Here is a 25,211-nt window from a genome sequence, read left to right on the forward strand (position 1 = left end):
TTCCGAGCGCAGCACAGCGTAGGAGACAACTGTCAGATTTCGAACTGCTCGATGTTCTCCGTAAGAAATGTTTTGCAGCCTTATGCAAGACATATTTCAAATGGAGGCTAATAGTAAACAGTACTGGTATACACAATGACATCCCTCCTACGGCTTCCTGTCTAGCCCTCCAACAAGCAGCCCTCTCTCCCCCTCTCCTCTCTTGTTTTCAGATGTTTGGCCTGGAGATTCTCTCCAGGAAGTTGGTGTTCCTTCCCCTCTAGAGAGAGCCAAAGAGAAGGGGGGTGAGCGAGGAATGGGAAGACAGAAACCGAGAGGAGAGACTGAAGGGGAAAGTGAAATGGACGATTACAGTAGAGGAGTAAAGCAGACACTAAGATATGTCCATCTGCCATCTGCTGTAGCCCAATCCATCTTTACCTACAGTAAATGGAAATCTACGACTTCCAGATCGGCCAGAAAAATCCATCCTGGCTGACCAATTATTTCCCAAGCAGGCTTGATCAGGAAGCACCAGGGAAGATATAAGGACAGGTGGGCATTCTTTTATGTCTGGGGGCACCATAAAGAAGAGATGACTCAAGTTTCAATAAAACTGGTGAAAATTTAAGTATAACTAAAAGGCAAAACTTTTTTTTTTTTGGTTTTGGATAGAGTGGAGATGGATTAGAACGTCCTCTATTTGTCCTGTTTAACCATTATCATGGATAGTGAAAGGAAAAGGAAAAGAAAAATACCAAAATTTGGATTGTCCACAGAAAAGTAATAGAGGGGAAATCCTCCAATGGGGACACTAGTTCTGGTGACCTGGGGGTCCCCATGGAATTCCCTTAATTTCTAGGATTGTCAGGGATTATAACCCTCCCTTAGGCCCCATTCACACTAGCGCGTTTTTTGATGCATTTTGCATTTTGCAGAAATGCACGGGAATTTTTTAACATGGGTTCCTATGGAACATGTTCACATCAATGCTTTTTTGTATCTCTGCGTTTTTGGAAAGGGTCGGGGACTTTTTTTCATGCAAAAAGCAGCGTTTTGCATGTAATGGTTTTCAATGGACAAGCATCAAAAACGCAAGTGCACCGTTTTTGCAGCGTTTTTGATGCGTTTTTGGTGCGTTTTTGCCGTTTTTTTTATTTTTTTTTTTTTGTAATTTTTTTGTAAGACTGTAAAAAAAAAATGAAAAAAAAAAAAAAAAAAACGCAAAACGCAAATCGCGGCAAAAACGCTACAAAAATGCTGCAAGCATGAAAAAAAAACCTCCAAAAACGCTCAAAAGCAACATGCATAGGTGTGAATCGAGCCTAACTCTATACAAAGTAAAAAATAAAACATCTTGCCTATAGTTCTACTTTAAGCCCTTGCCGACCAGCCGCCGCAGTTTTACTACGGCAGAATGGCACAGCTGGGCAAAACGAGGTTACCTTACGTCGCTTTGCCTTTTGGCAACTAGGGGCGCGCGCCCGCAGAGTGTGCCCGGCGGGCGCGATGACCACCGGGCTCCCACGATCGTTCGTGACAAAGCAAAGATCCCGGTTCTTTCAGGGGAGGAGACAGATCAAGTGTTCATACTATGTATGAACACTGATCTCTCTTCCCCTAGACAGTCCCATCCCCCCATAGTTAGAAACAAACACTAGGGAACACAGTTAACCCCTTGATTGCCCCCTAGTGTTAACCCCTTCCCTGCCAGTGATATTTACACAGTAATCAGTGCATTTTTATAGCACTGATCGCTGTATAATGGTCAGTGGTTTTCAAAAATGTGTCAAAAGAGTCCGATATGTCGACCAATATTGCAGTCCCGATAAAAAAAAAAAAAAAAAAAAAAAAAAAAAAAAAAAAAAATCGCAGATCGCCATTACTAGTAAAAATATGATAAAAAAAATGGCATAAATCTATCCCCTATTTTGTAGACACTATAACTTTTGCGCAAACCAATCAATATACACTTATTGCATTTTTTTACCAAAAATATGTAGAAGAATACATATCGGCCTAAACTGAGGAAAAAAATTGTTTTTTTTCATAAAAAAATGTGGGATATTTATTATAGCAAAAAGTAAAAGATGGGTTTTTTTTTTCGAAATTGTCGCTCTTCTTTTGTTTATAGCGCAAAAAATAAAAACCGCAGAGGCGATCAAATACCACCAAAAGAAAGCTCTATTTGTGGGGGAAAAAAAAAAAAAAAAGGACGTCAATCTTGTTTGGGTACAGCGTCACACAACCGTGCAATTGTCAGTTGAAGCGCCGCAGTGCCGAATCGCAAAAAATGGCCTGATCTTAATGTAACATGTCAAACACTGATTCCTCAAGCTGCAAAAGACAGTAAAGTATATGTCCAGCCATTTTTTTTTAGTTCTGGATAGATCCACCGACGCAAAGTTAGTGGGAGAAATCTCTCTTAAAGAGGAGTTCCACCCAGGGGGTCCATTAAAAAAAAAAAAAAATAAATTAAAAGTCAGCAGCTACAAATACTGCAGCTGCTGACTTTTAATTGGACGCTTACCTGTCCCTGGGTCCAGCGATGCGGGGGGATCGAAGCCCCGCTCGCCCCCCCCTCCGCTCGTCGGCATTTCAACTGTGGGCGCCGGGCTGTGGCTTCACAGCCTGGCACCCACTGCGCATGCGCGAGCGGCGCCGCACGCAGCGATTGGCCACTCAATCACCTGGGACCTGTAATGGGTCCCAGATGATTGACAGGAGGGAGGGAGCAGAGCCAAGCCGAGCCCTTCCTGTGCCGAGGGGGAAGTGATGTCACCAGCCCAGGCAAAGGAAGAGGCAGACTACGAGGGACCACCTAGCAACAGGCATTTAGAAGTTTAAAAAAAAAAAAAAATATATATCCAAATGTTTTTTTGTTTTGTTTTTTAGAATTTTTCAGGTATTTTTGTTTTTTTGGGTGGAACCCCACTTTAAGGTGTCCCATATAGTAGCAAAACCTGAGGAGGATTATAGTCTTTTCCAACTCTATTCAAAGCTAAACAAAAACAAAAACAAAAAAAAAAAAAAAAAAAGGGAAGAAGATCTGGCCGGATTTTAAAGATTTTAAAGTGGACGTTCACTTCGGAGTGACTTATGGACTCTCCACCCTCCTTCCTTCCATTAGGTTACCCTTATTTAAATGTATTTTAGCTAGCCCAGTCCCCATTCTCGCCTTTTTAAGAATGTGTGTCCCTGTGCCGCAGTCTCCTGGGAACCATCCATAGCAACCATGGACAGTAGAAATTTTCATACATGAGCAACGCACAAAGACAAAAAGGCAGCTATGGAATACCTCCCTGTTCCATCAAGGTTTTATATATAGGGATATCAGACAATGCAAAAATCAGGAGGTGGCCCCACACAGGGGACACTTATGGGAAAAAAAGGCCTAAAATAACATGCGAGGCCCTATCTCAAAAATTTAGAAACCAGTTCAAATTCTCATTCTCTGTCATTCGCCATTATAGTTGGGGTCCTCCGTGGTGCAAACTGCAGAAAACAATATAGCTTCTTAAGCAATCTATGGCTGTGATTGCTTTGCTTGTCATGGTAAAGTGGTTCTAAAGCCTCAAGGTTTACCTTTATGCGTTCGATTCATGAAGGTATAAAACCTTTGTGCAGCCCCTCTTAATACTTACCTGAGCCCCATCACAATCCAGCAATGTGCAAGAGAACCTTGGCTCTCCGGGTACTCTCCATCCTCACCTCGCCATTGGCTCCCACTGCTGTCAATCACAGCCAGTGAGCTAATGAAGAGAGAAAGGTGATGGGGCCGAGCTGTGGCTCTGTGTGTGAATGGACATGCAGAACAGTGGCTCGGGAGTGAGCCTACTTGGGTGCCCCCTTAGCAAGCTGTTTGCTCTGGGGGAGCTTGGCAGGAGGAAAAGGCCAGGAGTTCGGTCAAGGGACCCGAGAAGAGGAGGATTGGGGCTGCTCTGTAAAAAACCACTGCACAGAGCAGGTAAGTATAACATGTTTGTTTTGTTTTTTTAACTTGCCTTTAATATTACTTTAATTCTCACTACTTGTTCTTAAAAGTCATGACACTGCCTTAAAGAATAGGTCCATGGTTTGGTAGATGCTGATATAAGAAACGGGCGATTTCATATATCTTGTGGAATTCCATTAGTGGGTTATCTGCTCCTGGGTCTGCAAACCTGCTGTGGATATTATGAGCAGTAACCACATTCCCTGTTGGGTTTTAATTTAAAAAAAAAAAAAAAAATATTTACTACTGTGGAGAACTCAACAGGCGGAGCATGAACATGCAAAGGTAGGCAGGATTGACCAACATTCCAAGGTGGACTAGAACAAGCAGATCCCACGGTTGGAGTATCTAGGGCAGCCTTTCTCAATCTTTTGAACACAGAAAAACCCTTGAAATAATTTTCCAGCCTCAAGCCTAGTACACACAACGAGATTATCGGATGAATGATTGTTTTTTTTGTTTTGTTTTTTGCAGGTTAGTCTTCATGTCGAAAACGAATAGGTTACTAAAGTACGAAAACTCTTGTATGACAGAATAAAAATTTGGAAGTAATGTAATGTTTTTGTATTGTATTTTTACGAAACGTACAATCTGGTATTGCACAAGAACATTTTTCGTGTTTGCCCCCTCAGGAAAATTTCAGACGAAAGCTGTGTACGATCGATCAGATTATCGTACGATTTTCTGATCGCGTGTACATGTCTTTAGTGAACCCCTGCTAAAAATTACTGACTACAACTCATGGTACATTAGTGTGACGGTCACTGGGAAGAATGCTCCTTACACTCATGGTCATTGGGAAGGATAACCCCTTACAGATACTGTAACTAAAAAAGATCAATGGTGTCAGTAGGAACTTATCTGAGAGGCAGAAACTGCTCATTGGTCAAGGAACCCCTAGCAACATCTGGAGGAACCCTGGTTGAGAAACCCTGGTCTAGGACAGTGATGGCGAACCTTGGCACCCCAGATGTTTTGGAACTACATTTCCCATTAAAGTGGAGTTCCACCCACTTTTACAACTCTTCAGCATCCCTCACTAAACTGTGCGCTGTAAACGAATTGGATATTTTAAATTTTTTTTTCTCAGCACCTACTGTATATCTGCTGTATTCATTTTTCACTTCCTCCTCCCTGGCCGTGGCCCATCACATCATTTCCTGTTTGCAATGCCTTCTGGGAAGGGGCGGCAACTTCCTCTGACACTGCCGTTGCTATGGAAACCTGACCTGAAACCTATTACACTGCTTGTGCTGCACTGAGCATGTGCGAGATCTGCAAGGATGAGATCCAGGAAGAAATACAGCCTGGCTTCAGATGCCCACACTTAAGATGGCCACGGCCTGCTGTAAGTTTATAAAATAACAAACTTCTGCTATAAATTAACAAAACAGACCTTAGTTTACAGACTAACTTTACTAGAATACGTTAAGCTTGTGTATTATAGGGGTACTTTTATTTAAAAAGTATAATTTCGTCCGGAACACCACTTTAAGCCCATGCACTCTGCAGTGTAGTTGAGAATGATGGGAAATGTAGTTCCAAAACATCTGGGGTGCCAAGGTTCACCATCACTGATCTAGGACATAGAAGAAGCCAGTGGCTAACTCCGTTCACCAGACTCCACTTATATGTAAATATAAAGGGTTAAGAAGAGACCTGCAGTGGCAAACCATCCGCAAGATGTGCTGGCACTATGCAAACTTTACAATGCTTGATTCAGATTGACAGCTGGTGGTGACTAATCAGAAGCCACAATCACAGAGCACATATTTTCTTATCAGGCGCAACCACGTTTAAAGTGGAACTGCAAGCAAAACTTTTCTAGTTTTGGGTAGAAGGGATGGTCAGAACCTTTCAGGTTCTTATTGCATTCTTTGCCCCATTGTGAAAATGTTACCATCCAGCCTGGTGATTGGTTATCAATTTCTGCCCCAGTCATAGCAGTCTTAAAATTATACAGGTGTCACCGTTGTTGAGGGAAACCTCCCATTGGGCACACCTGTTCTGGTGATGAGCGTGAACGGAAGGGATTTCCCCTCACCTTGGGAAGATATAAGATTTAGGAAGGGAGGGGAATCTTCCCCCATGAGGAAACAGACAGCAATAAAAACCTTACAGAGGTTCTAAAACCACCTCGATTTGTGGCTGCACATAAGTTGAAGGAGATCAGCAGCACTGAAATCGAAAGCTTAAAAAAATGGCAAGAGTTTATAACACACAGTGCTTTAGCAAAGTGTAATCCAGTTAGGGCTTAGATCTACTTTAATGTACTTTTATGCACTACAAGTTAGTCACTTGCCAGATCTGCAAGCTTAAAAGGAGAAGTCTAGCCTGAGCTTGTTTGGCTGGGCTTCTCCTCTGGGTCACAGGAGTGCAATTTGTTTAGCACTCCTGTGACCCGTTTTTAGCAGAGAGCGGTCTGAAGTTTGCTCTTCGCTGACACCAATGGAATCAGTCCAGGCACCGCGTCATCATGACAATAAAGTCTGGATCCGCCAAGTGCCTGGACTGATGCCCATCTCAGCGAGCCGCTGAGAGACTGAGATGGCCGCTCCTGCCCCTCCACAGCTCAGCGCTCCAGTGAGCATGGAGGAGCAGAGAGGAGAGCTGCTGATTGACAATGAAAACCAGGCCGAGGGACCAGGCCCAAAAACCAGACCAAGGGTCCAGACACAGACCTACAAAATAAATCAAAGGACAAAACACAGACCTGAAGAATCAGACCAAGTGACCAGACCCAGACTAGAAAACCAAACCAAGTAACTAGACACAGACCAGAAAACTAGGCTGAGGTACCAGACCTGAAAACCAGACCAAGTGACCAGACCCGGACTAGAAAACCAGGCCGAGGGACCAGACCAAGACCAAGGAACCAGACCCAGACATACAAACCCGTTCAAGGGATGAAACATAGACCTGAAAACCAGACAGAGTCACCAGACACAGACTTATAAACTAGACCAAGGGACCAAACAAGCCTGAAAACCAGACAGAGGGACTTAACACAGCCTTGAAAACCAGACAAGTTCCAACCACCATTTCTACAGAATGTTACACTTTAACTTGAGCCTGTAGGTGTAAGGCAACTCCGACAGTTCCTATTTAAAGTTATGTTGAAAAATACTGCCGGTCATGTTTACCTAGTAGACGGTCTGAAAGCAGAAATACGTAATAGGAAAAGAATTACAATTTCCACAGCTCAGAGAAAAATCCTGATCTTTGTGTTACACAGTTTCATGTTCAAGTCAAACAAGGCAGACAATATTAGCACACTACAGCAATCCACCCAGCTCAGTCATCTACAGTTATTGTAAGAACTCACAAGCCGCTCTCACTTCCCTTCTCTCTTTGGTCTCTGTTTCCGCTGTGCCCCCACCTCCTCCCCACCAACCCAGCCCAGACACTGTGTACTAAACCCCCCTTCTCTGGCTGACCTCACACTTCCTGGCGTGACTACCAGCTGTGCCCGGCAAAATGCCGCTTCCTGTCACTAGTACTCACGGGGAGACAATTCAGACTCTCACTTCCTGAAACCTTTGCAGCTCCTTTCTTGGTGTTTATTAACATAAACATGCAATGTAAACTCGAGTAATCTTGCTGGTAGAGTAAAGGTTACACAGTAGGTGACATAGTTAGGCCTACTGGTGGGCCTGTGGCGGTGTTTCCTAGAAATACATGACATTGAAGCGATTCAAACTGACATGAAATTCTACAAACTCTGCCCTCGAGACACTTCACGTGCTAACAGCAGACAGGTGACGGAAAGAAATAAAAATACTTCTAAGTATGTTGACGTCATCAGCTACACAAATAGTATTCTACACATACAGAACACTAGAAGTACTTAACGCTGCTGTGGGATCTTGCCCTTTGTCTGCAATCAGGAGATCACTATACATTATAAACCGATCAGCCACAACTTTATTTCCACCGACAGTTAGTGAATAACACCGATTATCTTGTTAACGCCATTTGAAAGTCAGCGGGATATATTAGGAAGCAAGTAAACATGTCCCTGAAGTTGATGTGTTGAAGCCAGAAAAATGGGCATCGCAGTTTATTTATGGGGCTGCATAGCCACAAAAAGGTCAGGGTGCCCATGCTGACCCGTGTCCACAGCCAACAGTGCCTACAACAGGCACATGAGCATCAGTACTGGACCACAAAGCAATGGAAGAAGGTGGCCTGGTCTGATTAATCACATTTTCTTTTACATCTTTTGGATGGCTGGGGTATGTGCGCGTCGCTTTCCTGGGGAATAGATGGCACCAGGATGCAGTATGTGAAGAAGGTAAGCCAGGGGAGGCAGTGTAATGCTTTGAGTAATGTTGTGCTGAGAAATCTTGGGTCCTGCCATTCATGTGAATGTTACTTGATCCATACCACCTACCAACGTTGGTGCTGACCAAGTACACCCCTTCATGGAAACCGTATTCCCTGATGGCAATGGCTTGTTCCAGCAGGATAATGCACGGGACACACAGAAAAAATGGTTTAAGAATGGTTTGAGGAATACAACTACGAGTTTGAGGTGCTGACTTAGCATCCAAATTCTCCAGATCTCAATCCAATTGAGCATCTGTGGGATGTGCTGGAAAAATAAGCATTTTACAGGACTTAAAGCGGTTCTTCAGCCCCCCCCAAAAAAATTTTAAAAAAAAGTCAGCAGCTACAAATACTGTAGCTGCTGACTTAATAAAAAGGACACTTACCTGTCCAAGTATCCAGCGCTGTCCTCACCTGGGCCAGTTCTTCAAGTCCCTGGTGTTGCCATGCTAACTGTGGGAAGCTGGCTTTGACTCCTTGTAGCCTCAAGCCAGATTCCCACAGCACATGCGGGGGCCACACTGTGCTGTGTGAATAATCCCACAGCATTCTGGGACCTGTGACGTCACGTCTCAAGAGGCTGCGGGCAGACAGGGAGGGAGGTGAACTTCCACTCAGATCACCTAGGCAATCCGGGTGGAAGTGGGAGCAGGTACCTGGTCTCCTCCCAGAAAGAAAAATATTCAAAAATTTAAGGGGAAGGGGGGAGGAAGCAGAAAAGCGGAACTTCCCCTTTTGGGTTAAGTTCCGCTTTAAGGTTCTGCTACTAATGGCTTGGTGCCAGATATCACTGGCACTGCCTAAAAAAAAAAAAAAAAAATTAATAACATAAAACAAAATCACATGCATTTAAAATAAGACCTCTTTCTCACGGGGCAGACTCGGTTTTGACCCTCCCCTGCTAATCAGAGCAGATCAGGTGGATGACAGGTCCATGTCTGCTCAGTTTCTGTAGAGCAGATATGGACAGAGCCCTTTGCTCTATTGGCGGCAGGAGTCGGTTTATACCAGACTGCCCTCCAATCCACTTAGACGGAGGAGGACAGATCCCCTTCTGTTTTTTTTTTCCAGCGGACCAGATCAGGTTGGAGGTAGGCAGGTGCAATAGAAGTCCGTTTACACCCACCAGTCCATAGGGACAAAGGGACCATCCAACAGGTGGACCTGGTCAGAACGGTTGTGTGAATGGGGGCTAAAAGGGAGAGTTGATAGTTCTGGTGTGTGAAGGGATCTATATTCCATATTTCAGAGTGTCTACACAACAGCACTGCATTGCCGGTTTACTTTATTGGGAGCATTTGTGATCATTCATGTGAGTGTATTTTACTGTTTTTACTTGATAAACACAGGGAACACTATGGTTGTTTCTGTTTACTTACTAAACATGGAGAGCACTATGGTTGTTTGTTTCCTTTTGAGCAAGATATGGGATACATCTCTACTGGCTGAACTAGCTAGTTAGTGCATGAAGATAACCTTTGTAAGAGAACTGATCCAGGGCCGATTTGGTGGAGCACTGATACTTACTGGAGTTCTGCCGTTCATACACATTTGACTTTTGTAGTGGAGGTCTATAATGGAGGTGAGCAGACACCTTGGATGGGGCGGTGGAGGCTTTTCCCTGGGATCACACCTGCTCTTGCACTCTTAAGATCTTGCATGTTAAATGGACTAAGTGTTGCTTTCCCATAGGGTGGTGCACATATAATAAAATATGTGAACACAGATGAAAGACAAAAGTTCCTAATGTTGAATTAATTTATCGCTTTATTGGTTTGAATGCACAGGATTTTGTTTTACATATAATATTTTTGTTTATATAGTATATGTTGCGCAGCACATTTTTAAATACCGATAGAGTGATTTTTTTTTTGTTCACCGAGTGCGTGCAGCTTGTGAATAGAGACTTGCACAAAATATTTGATTTAAATTATAGTGGCGTCCATGCCTCGAAGGATTGGGGCTGTTTTCATGAAAAAAGGACCTATTAAATATTAGGTGTGTAGTCATAAGGTTATGGCTGATCGTTGTGGACATCCAGCACTGTGTGATCCTTTCCTATAATCTGCAGTCGGAAGGTCGCTGTACATTATATAGACAGCATTTTGTGATCCTGTCCTGACAGCCCTCCACCCATATTTGGAAAGCAGCAATGACTCAGGGAACGTGCAGTAAGCGGGTCCTTGTCCGCTGTCCTGGCCCACACACGCTCACACACCAGGACACAGAAAACAGAGAAATTTCCATGTTCGCCACATGTGTGGGGTTTTACTACAAGGACTGTGACTCTATATTTAGGTATAAACACGAACCACACTCCAAAAACAGATCCTTGTGCTTCCAATTAACACTTCCATTTGGAAGATGTACACTGTAACTCATTCTGTGCCACTAGGGCCAGAGACCAGTCAGCAGAGACGTCTCTCCGTCACCACCCGCTATGAAAACACATTCCTTTTGGTCAGTAGTACATAACAGACATTCCCAAATTTTTCTTCCAGTATTGCCAACAGCTATCGAAACTGCCACTGTTTAAAAAGGGACAATTTCAATCAACAACAATGCAGAAATTAAAAAAACCTCCAGACCAATAGAAAAAAAAAAAAATCTGAATTTGGTTTCAAAATGTGAAAGCTGAACTCCAAGCACAAAAAAAAAAAAAAAAAAAAAAAAAAAAAATGTTCCTCAAGAGCTACAAATATAAACCTACTTTGTGTGCACCAAATGTATTTGTAAAATTAGCAGTGACATCCCCGAGCTGCACATAGCCCGAGCAGAGCTGTGAGAGGGGCCCAGTATATCTCACCCTCTACAGCAGCAGTTCTCAACCTGGGGGTCAATTGCCAATTTGCCAGGGGGTCACGAATGCTGGCCGAGACGGACCCGAAGTTACTTTGTTACGCCGGAGTCTGTCCGTCTTGGCCAGCGAGATGTCACTTCTGGGAGAGGAGAGACCGCACGGAAGTGACGTTCCGTCAGCGTCATCTTGGTACTCTCGTCCGCAGTGAGGCTACACTTAGAAGTCGGCAAGCGGACATCTTTTTACACCCCCCGAAGTCCGCTTACTGAGGATGATTCTACCAAGATGGTGGCGATGAAACGAAACACAGACGGCTTGCTGATTCTGACGGAACACCAGTGATTTGGCAAGTTCAGAGATAGAATTTTTGTACATCAAACGCCGCCACTGTGCCATATCAAATGCTCCCACTGTACCACAAATGCTGCCCCCGTGTCATATCAATGTTCCCACAAGTGCCTGCCCGGCACTTACCCTGTCTCTCGGTGGGGCATTTTATTCATTTGTAACTTATATGTTAAATAAATATTTTGCGCTGTATATTACAGATTGTTTTTGTGATTAATCACTACGCTTTAAGATGTTAAATTTGTAGGAATGAAAATACATCCTGCATATCAGATATTTATATTTCGATTCATAACAGTTGCAAAATTACAGCAATGAAATGACCAACGAAAATAATTTTACTGTTAGGGGTCCCCACAACTTGGGAAATCTTATCAAGGGGTCGCGGCACTAGAAAGGGTGAGAACCACTGCACTACAGGCTGCCTACAGAACTACAGGAGTGGGCGGAGACAAGATCGGTCACCTTGCACAAGGAGTGAGGGCAGCAGTGACAGGTCTTTATTAAAGGAAGCTCCTACACAGAGGCAAAAAGTTTCACACTGCGTTACTGCACAGATCTGGAAGAAACACACAAAGCTCACCAAGATTCAAGTAAAAAAAAAAAAAAAACCCACACCACACATGCCACTTGTATTTGGAAAATTTTTAACCTGGGGTTCAGCTTTAGGCTGGGTTCACACTTGTACGACAAACGCTCCGACTTTGGGAGCTCATGTCACATGACGTGTGAAAATCAATGTTTCCCTATGAGAGTCTAAACTGGTTGGGCACAAGTCAGTCCAACTTTGAAAATGCTCCCTGCACGACTTTGGCCCTACTTCAGCCTCGTTGAAGTCGGATCAAAGTAGGATCCTTGTCCTAACCATACAACTTGTGACATCCAACATGGTTATTTCAGCAGCAGTAAAAGGAATTTATGTCCCACTGGGATTGTTTTAATTGGTCAAAAGGACAAGTCGGACTATCTCAAAGTCGGAGCAAAATCTTATCTTGTTCATTCAAGTCGGACCAAAGTTGGACCTATGTAGCCAGGCAAAGTAGGACGACAGTCATTCAACAGTCGTGTAGTACCAGTGTGAACCCAGCCTCAGAGCATATAAATAATCATCACTTTTAAACAGGAAAGGAGCTAAAATTCAGTGCAGTAACTGATACACAAATGTTTGTGGGCTTATTTATAAAGAAGAGCAGATATTGCTATCCACTCTCCATTATGAACCACTGTAGTCATATATACGGTTTTCTCCGACTAAAGCTCGGTTCACACAGGGACGACTTGTCAGGCGACCTAGTCGCCTGACAAGTCGCCTCCCGTTCTGTGCTATGGAACCGTTCTAAGGGGAGCGACGCAAGTCGCTCCGACTTAGAAAAAGGTTCCTGTACGACTTCAGGGGCGACTTGGGGCGACTTGCATAGACTTCTATACAGAAGTCGTTTTGCAAGTCGCCCGAGCAGTCGTGTGCAGGTCGCCTCGGTGAGGCGACCTGCAAGTCGTGCCGCCTCTGGTGTGAACCGAGGCTTAAGCAGCTATATATACACTCACCAGACACTTTATTAGGTACACCTGTTCAATTGCTTGGTAACACAAATTGCTAATCAGCCAATCACACGGCAGCAACTCAATGCATTTAGGCATCTCGACCTGGTGAATACGGCTTGCTGAAGTTCAAACAGAGCATCAGAATGGGAAAGAAAGAGGATTTAAGTGACGTTGAACATGGCATGGTTGTTGGTGCCAGATGGGCTGGTTTGAGTATTTCAAAAACTGCTGATCTACTTGGATTTTCACACGCAATCATCTCTCGGGTTTACAGAGAATGGTCCAAAAAAGAGAAAATATCCAGTGAGCGGCAGTTGTGTGGACGAAAATACCTTGTTGAGGTCAGAGGAGAATGGGCAGACTGGTTCAGGATGATAAAAAGGCAACAGCAAATCAAATAACCACTCGTTACAACCGAGGTATGCAGAAGACCACTCCTGTCAGTTAAGAACAGAAAACAGAGGCTACAATTCATGCAGACTCACCAAAATTGGACAAAAGAAAATTGGAAAAATGTTGCCTGGTCTGATGAGTCCCGATTTCAGCTGAGACATTCAGATGGTAGGGTCAGAATTTGGTGTAAGCAACATGAAAGTATGGATCCATCCTGCCTTGTATCAACAGTTCAGGCTGGTGGTGGTGTAATGGTGTGGGGGATATTTTCTTGGCACACTTGGGGTCCCTTAGTACCAATTGAGCATCATTTAAATGCCACGGCCTACCTGAGTATTGTTGCTGACCATGTCCATCCCTTTATGACTACAGTGTACTCATCTCCTGATGGCTCCATCCAGCAGGATAATGCACCATGTCACAAAGCTCAAATCATCTCACCACTGGTTTCTTGAACATGACAATGAGGTCACTGTACTCCAATGGCCTCCATAGTCACCAGATCTCAATCCAATAGAGCACCTTTGGGATGTGGTGGAACGGGAGATTCGCATCATGCATGTGTAGCCGACAAATCCGAAGCAACTGCGCGATGCTATTAGGTCAATATGGACCAAAATCCCTGAGGAATGCTTCCAACACTCTGTTGAATCTATGCCACAAAGAATTAAGGCAGTTCTGAAGGCAAAAGGGGGTTCAACCCAGTATTAGCAAGGTGTACCTAAAAAAGGTATGAGTGTATATTTTCCCCTTCCATCACTACCCAGCAGCTGTATATACAGCTTCCCTTCCCCATGGTAACTATATATATATATATATATATATATATATATATATATATATATATATATATATATATATATATATATATATATATATATATATATATATATATATATATATATATATATAAAATGCCCCACCCCACTACTGCAGCCACCCCCCTATCTGCCCCCTAAGACAGCCCAATATACAACCCCACACACACACAGCACAGGAGAAGGCTGGTTCCACTTCTGTGTAGTGGCCTTCACTCCAGAAACGTTCTTTTCCTCCCTAAACCCCCTTCTTTTTATTTGTAACCCTCTCTCAACTGTTCTTATCCTAGTCGAGAAACAAGAATGACTTCTCCCTGCCCCTGAAGCCTTCTGGGACATCTTTGTTACCCAATTATCCCTGGAGAAGCAGTAGCAGAGACACACATGGGCCAGGTGAAGGAGCTAGTGGCATATCATTAGGGGCCAGTTGTCTAAACCCAGAGGAGACAGCCAGCTCCTGATGACATCAGCGAAGAAGGTGTGGGACTGGGCTGCAGTAGTGGATCACAGCAGGACAGCACTAGATACACTAGGCAGGTGAGTATGTGGATCAAGGACAAGGCTGCATGACAGGAAAGAGGGGGGTAGGAAAATAAAAAACAGATGAAGAGTGAAGTTCCTCTTTAACAGTACATGGAATATGAGCTTCTGGTTAACATGTCTGAATGGGGCAGCTTTGAGATCGATTATGCCTTTGCCTAACTACTCTAAGGCTAGCCATACCCATAGATTTCTCCATCCACGCTAAACAGCATGCACGAAGGAATTTCACGTGCCAGCTATTGTATTCTATCCGCCGGCATTTACGTTGTCAGAATATCAGAACAGTGACCTTATCCTATTAGATCGTTACGTTTCAGCAACTTTCTACCTGGCTCCTCTGGTCAACCGTAGACTGAAAGATCGTCTTTTGTCCAGCCAAGTGTTGCCAACAGCACCCCCCAGCTCAAATTCTTGCTGAAATTCCAACCATGTATAGTAGGCTTTAGGAAAGGGGTCATTATTCCATACTGCATTCCTGCTGGCCAAGTATCCAAATGCCCTACCATAGTAATGCCAAAGAGCAGGGCAAATTGGTCACCAAAGGACTTTCTCCAGTTGCCATTGTGATGGATTGATCCAACCTGCCATACGCGTCACACGTTCCACAGAATAAGTTGTTCTAAATTTCACTAAACTTATGCCATTTTATGGGAAGTTAGATGAAAACCGTACTAAAAAAAAAAAAGTTCTACAAAGAACTGTAAACCAATATAACATCACTTTAGATCCTCCGATGATTCAGCAAGGAGGTCATGGAAGATTAGCAATAATAACCACAACATTTTAGATGCCACGATTACCTGAACTTGATTCCTTCTCCCACCAACTTCTTATATTTCTTGAGAATTTCAGTGACAAGATCTCCTAGGCACAGTTTATGCCTTTGTCCCTCTTTTAACCAAGTCTCAGCTGTATTCTCCATAATGTAAATAAATCAAACATCTGCCAAAGAGTAAGCCCTGCTCATAACGGGAACTCAAGGGATCTTACCACTGGAAATCCAGAGAGCGATATAATGAGCCAGACGATGAGTCAACCCAACATCTACTCAGCACTGACATATCAATTTTAAGTGGACCGATTCTTAAAACACTTTTAAAGGGAAAGTGGACATGCTTTTTAAATGTTTTTGTCTCAATATGTGCAAAACCAACCTAACGCTAACATTATTAATATCAGTTAATGTTTAAAACCTTGTAATTATGTATGCGTCTGTGGATCTGCTCGGACTGAAAATTCTCAAAATGCATTGCAATTAGTAGGAATTAAAGTGATATTAAAGCATCCAATTCTTAAAAGAATTACAATAACAAACATGTCATACTTAGAGCAACCCTGATCATCTTCTGGGGTCCCCTGCTGGCGCTCCTGGCCCCCCCCCCGCTTTCTGTGGGGGCAATCTCCCCAGTGAGGAGAGACATATTCAAGACAGCCGCTACGCTCATGCACAGAGCTGGATCGAGATCGGGCTCAAGTAAGCATAAGAGGGGCTAGAGGGGATCTTCTGCAACAAAAGATTTTCCGACAACAAATGTTAGATGTGAGCCGGTTAGCGGAAAGTCCGACCGTTTGTACGCTCCATCGAACATTTGTTGTTGGACTTTTGTGCAACGGACTTGTGTACACACGACAACAAAAGTCCACACATGCTCGGAATCAAGTACGAGCCGGAAGCGCTCAGTCTTGTAAAACTAGCGTTCGTAATGAAGATATCACATACGTCTTGTACGTCACTATGTTCGTAGGTGTTGGCCAACAGTTGTGTGACTATGTGTATGCAAGACAAGTTGGAGCCAACAACCTTCTAAACAAAAATCCACGGTTTTGTTGTCGGAAAGTCCGATTGTGTGTATTGGGCATAACTCTTTCCATTTTTGGATGATGGATTGAACAGTGCTCCGTGAGATGTTCAAAGCCTGGGATATTTTTTTTTTATCATAACCTAACCCTGCTTTAAACATCTCCACAACTTTATACCTGACCTGTCTGGTGTGTTCCTTGGCCTTCACGATGCCGTTTGTTCACTAAAGGTTCTCCAACAAACCTCTGAGGGCTTTACAGAACGTGCAACTGCACAGTCTATTTGCCTTCAGTAAATCAAGCCCTATGGCTTCTATGGATCAGGCCTTGGGGACCAAAGCAACAGTATAATTAATCAGGTAATAGAAAAGGAAAATGTTCTCCGGCTTACGCTTCCTAGACTGGATTGACTCTTGAATACTACATGCCCCTGAATTACCGCTATTAAAATAAATGATGCAAAAAAAACCTTACCGTATTAATTAGAAGATGTCAATTACACTGATCACATTCACATGTAAAACATACCCAAAATACTTCAGGAAAAAAATATTGTGTTGCAGTAAGCCGAATGAGAGAATGGTTAATTTTAAGTCATCATTGCTTAACAGCGGTTTAAGGAGTAGAGAGGAAAGCCCAAATATAGGTCTGTTTTGGACAAAATTAAAATTGAATAGAGTAGAAGATGAATCACAATATGTCTTAATTTCAGGTCTATATTGTGCGTCACTCACAAGGCAATCAGAATTCTGACAAGCACTACTTGCCAGGGATTGAAAGCATCTTGAATTCAAGGAAAAGCCACTTCACGTGTCATTTTTAGAAAACAAACCTGAAGAACCCATGTGGACATGCTGTAATATACAGGTATGCAATTTGTTATGATGAGTGCTCAGGGTTTACAGCCCTCCAGAGTTGGAAAATAATAGAATGGAAAGTGCAGAGCGGAGTATGACAGCCAATCAGTCTTCAACAGCACAGTGTTCTGAGGGGTTATCAGTTACCAGGGTGTACTCGACATTATTAGATTAAGGGCTCATGCACATGGGTGTACAAATGACGTAAAATTCCGTGCACAAAGCTCATAATTTCACTTTTATAACTCTTTAGACCCCTTTCACACTGGGGCTGCAGCTGTGTTAGCGCTAAAGCGCCACTCATTTTAGTGGCGCTCCAGCGCTGTTTAAAGCAGAACTTCACTCAAAAAGGGGACGTTCCACTTGTTTGCATCTCGACTCCATGGGGGGGGGGGGGGGGGGGGATTTAGTTGAGCAGGTACTGGATTTTGACAGGTACCTGCTCCCACTTCCGTTGTGATCCAAGTGGAAGTTGGGCCCGCACCTCCTACCCCGCAGCCTTTTGGGACCTGTGATGTGTCCCAGAAAACTGGGGCCATTCACCAAGCGCAGTGGGAAACCAGCTGTGAATTTAAGATGCCGGCGCCTGGTCCCGAAGCCAATTGAAGAATCTAGGAGTAGATTTAAATTTGCATTAAAATATTTAAAATAAGTCCACCTCAACATTAAAATCTCTACATCTACAGACACCCACGATCTAACACTAATGCTGCGTACACACGAGCGGACTTTACGGCAGACTTTGCTCGGCGGACTTTGACATACTTTATGATGGACTTTCTGAATGAACGAACTTGCCTACACACAGTCCACCAAAGTCTGTCGAATTCGTACGTGATGACGTACGACCGGACTAAAACAAGGAAGCTCATAGCCAATAGCTGCCCTAGCGTGGCTTTTTGTCCGTCGAACTAGCATACAGACGAGCGGACTTTTCGACCGGACTCGATTTCGATGGATTCATTTAAAAACATGTTTCAAATCTAAGTCCGTCCAACTTTTGAGGAAACAAAGTCCGCTGGAGCCCACACACGATCGAATTGTCTGACGAAATCCAGTCCACCGGGCAAAGTCTGCCGTAAAGTCCGCTCGTGTGTACGCGGCATAAGCTATCTAACCCTGTAAAGAAGAAATCAGTATACAAACCGATCCGGTCCAGTCTCCAGCGGCAGAAGCTCTGCAGAGGACACAGCCGACAAGCACTGTGAAATGAATGGGAAGTGACGACACCCATAGACTTACTATGGGGCTTCCCTTGACGGATCTGTCCTCTGCACCCGCCTTCACAGCGAAGCCGCAGTTGACAGCTCGGCATGGGATTGGGTGGAATTGGCTTAAAAATGTATGTATACACTTTTCTCTTAACAAGGTTAGATAGGTTAGTGTTAGATCATGGATGTCTGTGGATGTAGAGATTTTAGTGTTAAGATGAACTTCTTTATAGCTCTGCTCCAATGAGTTTTGTTTCCTGTGCTTCATAAATCAGTTATGAAGATACAAATCTGGGGGTGGGAACAGACTTTGGATGCATGGCTCCAACTGACTCCCACTAATCTCAAAGCAGGATGGTCACAGTCCCGGACAATTCTGAAGGATAGTTTTCAGATTCATGCTGCATATGTCCCCTGCTGGCTCTAAAACCCTAAAACCTGAGAACCGAGTGATTAAACACCGCCGATTGCTCAGTTCTCAGAGCTCCCTGAGCAGAGAGCTGTCAGTCACCAGATCTCTGCTCTGCCCTCTCCTCACTCACTGAATCGCTGGGCTGTGGAGGGGGTGGAAGGCTCTGAGTGACCGGCTCAGCCTCTTAACGGCTCGCTGAAAGGCTGACCCGGGTGCCGGTCCAGGCATGTGGGCAGATCCCAACCAAATGGTCGCGATCTTGCCCAAGCCTGGACCATCTCTGTAACGTCAGCCGATGGCGGGCCTCAGCCTTCTGTCGACAAATCACAGGAGTGCAGAACAAACTGCACTCCTGTAATCCACAGGAGAAGTACAGCCAAACAAGGTTAACCACTTGAAGACCAGGCCTTTTCTGGCACCTTTTGTTTTCAAGTTTAAATCAGTATTTAATATTTTTTTGTATACTATGAAAGATGATGTTATGCTGAGTAAATAGATACTCAACATGTCACGCTTTAAAATTTTGCACGCTCGTGGAATGGTGGTACTTAAAAATCTCCATAGACAGAGCTTTAAACGCCTTTACAGGTTACCTGTTTAGAGTTACAGAGGAGGTCTAGGGCTAGAATTATTGCTCCCACTCTAACGTTCAAGGCGATGCCTCACATGTTTGGTGCGAACACCGTTTACATTTGCGTGCAAGCATGGAGGGATGGGGGTGCTTTACAATTTTTATTGTATTTTTTTTATCACTTTTATTCCTATTACAAGGAATGTAAACATCCCTTATAATAGAAATAAGGATGACAGGTCCTCTTTATGGAGAAATCTGGGGTCAAAAAGACCCCAAATCTCTCCTTTGGAAGTGACATCAATACATTGATCACCTCTATGGCTTTGGAGGACTGGAGCAAAGATGATCTAGTCTTTTATCGCCCTTGTGACCAGCGGCCGCACTGTCAGATAGTTTCTCGGGCGAGCCAGCGGAAACGGTAAGCCCGAGAAACACCAGCGAGAGGGGGCATTCCCTCCCGCTACTTCTGAAAACGTTCCAGTGGCTCATGAGCCGCTTGGAACGCTTTCAAGAGAAAGCCAGCCGCCAGCTGAAAAAAGCAATACCAGAGTTATGGCTGATATCTTCAGCCATAATCCCGGTAAACCACTTGCAAACCGCAACGTATATATACGTATTGAGGTCGGCAAGTGGTTAAAATCCAGTAATGAATTGCCTCATCCTGCTCTTCATTCTTGACTTTTTTTGGCATTGTGCTGATCACTAGAGGTCGATCTGCTGACAGCCTAATGATTTACTGCTGCTCAGGGGCTCTGGCAGCTTCCGGCAAGAAGAAAAACAGGAGCAATGCTGAAGGCAATTTACAAACAATTTTTGTAGCAGATTATTAATGTGGAATGTATGTTTCTTGCTAAAGAACATTTTTTTATCACATTGTAATGGATAAAGTTCTGCTTTACCCTTAAAAGGATGAACGCTGACCTGACAAATCAGATCATCCAAAGATGTTGTTCTGTGTGCTGGGATCTAGTAGACATTTTATGGCCAAGAAATTAATAGACAAATTGGCCAGGGATGAATGTTTTAAGTCACTTGCTACCATTTAAAGACACATGCCAAGGGTGTCACTAGCCCTACCATTTTAGTCCATACAAGTCTCTCAGCCAGGGTTCCATGGAGCCCTAGGGTCTCACAAGAGGTGGGGTCTTACTGCTAGGGGGTCTCATGAGCAATTTCTCTCTCTGATATGCAGTCACTGACCTGATCTTTTTAAGCTGTAGAGAACGCATTCTTCTCACTGATCACTAATGTAAGAAGCTCCCTTATCACTGACCACCAATGTAAGACTCCAATTACAGAAAAATCTTGATAAAAGCACAATGCAAAGATTTGCAAATCTCATAAACCCATATTTTATTCACAATAGAAAGCATTTTTTTTTTTTTTTTAAAGCTGAGAAAATATACTATTTTAAAGAAAAAATAAGGCAATTCTGAACTGAATGGCAGCAACACATCTCAAAAAAGTTGGGACACGGTCATGTTTACCACAGTCTAGCATCCCATCTTCTTTTAACAACACTCAGATTGTCTGGGAACTGAGACCAGTTTCTGGAGTTTCGGGAGAGGAATGTTTTCCCATTTCTGCCTGATACAGGATTCTAACTGCTCAACAGCAGTGTTCATTTTGTCGATTAAATCAATTTTAGTCAACTAAATTATTATTTTAGTCAACTAAAATACGACTAAACCTTCAATGGCATTTTGGCCAAAAGACTGACTAAAACTAAATCAAAATTTGACCTCAAAATTAACACTGCTCAACAGTCCTGGGTTGTCTTCGTCGTATTTTCATTTTGAGATGCTCAAAATATTTTCAGTTGGTGAAATGTCTGGACTACAGGCAGGCCAGTTGAAGCGGAGTTCCACCCAAATTTTGAACAATATCTGTATGTATTCTCTTCCTTGCCTAGATGCTGACATGCCGTTTAAAAAAAAATTTAAATCGCCGTAATTACCTTTTATTTTTCTATTCTTCTTTGCACTTCCTGGTTCTCCTCCCATGGGAGTAGGCGTGTTTCTAGCCTCTCCCAGACTCCTGGGAGCTAGTCTCAGGCTTCCCAGGATGCCACTGAGCATGTGCGGGAATGAGCGGTGAATGCTGGGAGCACAGCATTCACCACATCCAGGAAATAAATGCTTGTGGGCTTCAAATGCCCACAATGAAGATGGAAACCGCCTGCAGTGAATAATATAAGGTTATTCTTTCCGACGAAATCTGACACAGGCGGACATATTACACACAATATGTGAGTATGTAATGCTGAGAAGAAAAGTTTGTGAATGAACTAAAAAAAAAAAAAAAATAAACGATAGATAGGTGGACCCCCGCTTTAAGCACCAGGACTTCCACGAAGCCATGCTGCTGTCATAGATACAGTATGCAGTTTAGCATTGTTCTGCTGAAATATACAAGGCCATCCCTGAAAATGATGTCGTCTGGATGGGAGCATATGCTGCTCTAAAACCTGGATATATCTTTCAGCATTGATGGTGCCTTTCCAGATGTGCAAGCTGCCCATTCCATACACATTATTGCACCCTTTATCATCAGAGATGCAGACTTATGAACGGAGCGCTGATAAAAAGCCAGAAGGTCCCTCTCTTCTTTAGTTCGAAGGATGCGGCACATATAGTTGCCAAAAAGTCAAATTATTATTTGTCTGACTATATTGTATGTAACCGAAGCTACATACAGCAATGCTGCAATCCAGCGGGCAGACATTTATACCAGCATATAAGACGAGCCCCCATTTTTGGGGGATATTTTTCAGATATAAAAGGTTGTTCTATGCACCAGAAAATACGCTACTGACCTGTTGTCAATTAACCTAAAATAGTTGCAAAATGATTTTTTTCAGCTCTTCCTTGTTAGTACTGCTTACTTTTCCAGCTTTTTGTTGCCCTGTCCCAACCATTTTTTGAGAGGTGTTGCTGCCATCAAGTTCAAAATTGCCTTAATTTTTTTTCCTATAATGGTTTCAGTTTAAATATTTGATATGTTTTCTGTTTTTTATTGTGAATAAAATATTGGTTTATGAGTTTTGTAAATCATTGCATTTGATTTTTATGTAGATTTTACAAAGCACCCCAACTTTTTTGGAATTGGGGTTTTAAGAAGCTCCCTTCCCACCGAGCAACAAAAGAAGCTCCCTTCTCACCCACCACCAACAAGAGAAGCTCCCTTCCCACCAACCACCAATGAAAGAAGCTCCCTTCCTCCCGACCACCAATGAAAAAAAGCTCCCTTCCCACCCACCACCAATGAAAGAATCTCCCTTCCCACCCACCACCAATGAAAGAAGCTCCCTTCCCACCGACCATTAAATAATCTCCCTTCCCACCAACCACCAAGCTAATGTATAGTGAATGGACCTGAAGAGACTTGAAAGTTAATTTAAGGGTTGCTCCATGTCAAAAAGGTTGGGGAAGGCTAGTCTACATGCTTGGGTAATACAGGTGGTTGTGCAACAGTTATATGGTAAATACTTTACAAATCTCCTCCCATGGTTTGATTGTTCAACATCCATCCACCGTTCATGATCAGGGTCTCAGTTCGCCAACTACACTGTAAAATGTATAATTTTGAGGTGCCCCATTTTTACTTGCAGTCCCATCTCGTAATGCTCGATACACATATAAACCACAAGAAGCAACAGATTGACTCATCTCCAGTCTATTCAACTCCACTGTTAGATCTGATTACATTGCAGCACTACACCCAAAACGCAAAAGGAAATATTGTTATACAGACAACAGATGACCAATATTCAAAAACACCACCTGCAAAGTACTAACCAAATAAAGAGTGACAGTAACCATGGCAATGGCAGGACTCCGACATCTCCCTCCGCAGCTCTGGCCCATCTTTATGTGTCAGTTCCAGGCAGCAAAAGCTCCACCCTCCTCTCTGGACTTTGTGCAAAGAGCAAAGATTCCTCTGTTATGAAATGAACTCCCCTTGTTCATAAACTGATCAATGGAATAGTACAGTGTAAACAGCAAGGAGCTGCACCTGCGTACAGGTACACCACCTCCTCGTGGGCCTCATGGATTAGCATGTCTGAAAGGGCAGCTGTTGAATACACTTTCTGCTGAATATGCATGCTACTAGGTTGTCACATTATCAGTTTTGTCACATTGAGTCACACATCATGGGCCTGACAATTTGGGACCCTAAGCACAAGCTAATATTTAGGAAAAAGTAAAATCACATTCACTTATGCTGCCCTCCAAGCAGACTTTAAAAAAAAAAGAAAAAAAATATTAATAATAAGAGGAGGAAACAATACCAGAATCTGTAAGCCAGTAGGGCTCTTCACTGCATTAAAATGATGCCCACTTAACACTGAAAGCTTTTTAACAGAAGGAGAGAGCAGAGTGATTACCTTTTTAACCACTTCCCTACCAGGCCAATTCTGACTATTTCTCTTCTACATGTACATTATTTTTATAACATTATATGTTTTTTAGCAAAGACCCTAGAGAATACAATGGCGGTTGTTGCAACTTTTTATCTCACACAGTATTTGCGCAGGAATTTTATTTGGGAAAAAAAAACAGTTGTGTTTTTTAAAAAAAAACAAAAAAAAAAAAAACAAAAAACAGTTAAATTAGCCCAATGTTTTTCCATATTGTGAAAGATGAAGTTACGCCGAGTAATAGATACCCAACATGTCACGCTTCAAAATTGCACACGTTCGTGGAATGGCGCCAATGTTCGGTACTTAAAAATCCCCATAGGCGATGCTTGAAATTTTTTTTACTGGTTACACGTTTTGAGTTACAGAGGAGGTCTAGGGACAAAATGATTGCTCACGCTCCAACGTTCGCGGTGATACCTCACATGTGTGGTTTGAACACCGTTTTCATATGTGGGCGGGACTTACGTATGCGTAAGCTTCTGCGTACGAGCACACGGGGACAGCGATGCTTTAAAAATTTTTTTTTTTTTTTTTTTTTTTTTTTTTTTTTTTTTATTGGTAATTTTCTTTTTTTATTTTGACACTTTTTTGAAAAAAAAAAAAAAAAAAAAATGATCACTTTTATTCCTATTACAAGGAATGTAAACATCACTTGTAATAGGAATATGACATGACAGGTCCTCTTAATAGTGAGATATGGGGTCAATAAGACCCCACATCTCACCACTAGGCTGGGAACCCTGAAATTAAAAATAAAAAATGATCACCGCTTCCCAGCCGAATCGGCGCCGTTTTTTTTGAATGGAGAGGCTGGGCGTGACATCATAACATGGCGCCCGGCCTCCGATGATCATAGAGACTCCGGCGACCATCTGGTCCGCCGGAAATCTCTATGATCTACATCCGGCGCCGGCGGATCTGCTCTCCGCCTCACCGATCGTAACGGTGAGTCGGAACAAGCACCGGAGGGCGGCGGGAGGGGGGTTGACAACGTCCTCTCTTGCCTCCTGTAAGAACCTATGGGGTAGAGATTCGCCGGCTGAAACCGACAATATCTGAATGATGTTTGTAACTACAGGCATCATTCAGATATACCCGCTCAAAGCCCAGGGAGTCATATGACGGTGGGCGGGCGGGAAGTGGTTAATGTGCTGCAGCTACTTTGTCCTCCAATCTTAGGCTTGGGCA

The 25,211-nt window shown here is 43.3% G+C and overlaps 1 protein-coding gene across 5 annotated transcripts in view; it reads right to left on the minus strand.

Annotated features, from left to right (window-relative positions):
* Nucleotides 1–25,211, minus strand: part of RARA (retinoic acid receptor alpha) — a 246,853-nt gene that overhangs the window by 210,902 nt on the left and 10,740 nt on the right. Inside the window, exon 1 of one of the 5 annotated variants that reach the window (XM_073607991.1) lies at nt 23,398–23,789. The exons of 3 other annotated variants lie outside the window; for them this stretch is intronic. The gene's annotated coding sequence lies outside the window, so the exon portion shown is untranslated. Of the gene's footprint in view, nt 1–7,298; nt 7,373–23,397; nt 23,790–25,211 lie in introns of those variants that run through there. One more of the 5 variants, XM_073607990.1, reaches the window with a different exon arrangement.

Source organism: Aquarana catesbeiana, linkage group LG12 (genome assembly GCF_042186555.1).
Source record: "Aquarana catesbeiana isolate 2022-GZ linkage group LG12, ASM4218655v1, whole genome shotgun sequence".
Classification (NCBI taxonomy): domain Eukaryota; kingdom Metazoa; phylum Chordata; class Amphibia; order Anura; family Ranidae; genus Aquarana; species Aquarana catesbeiana.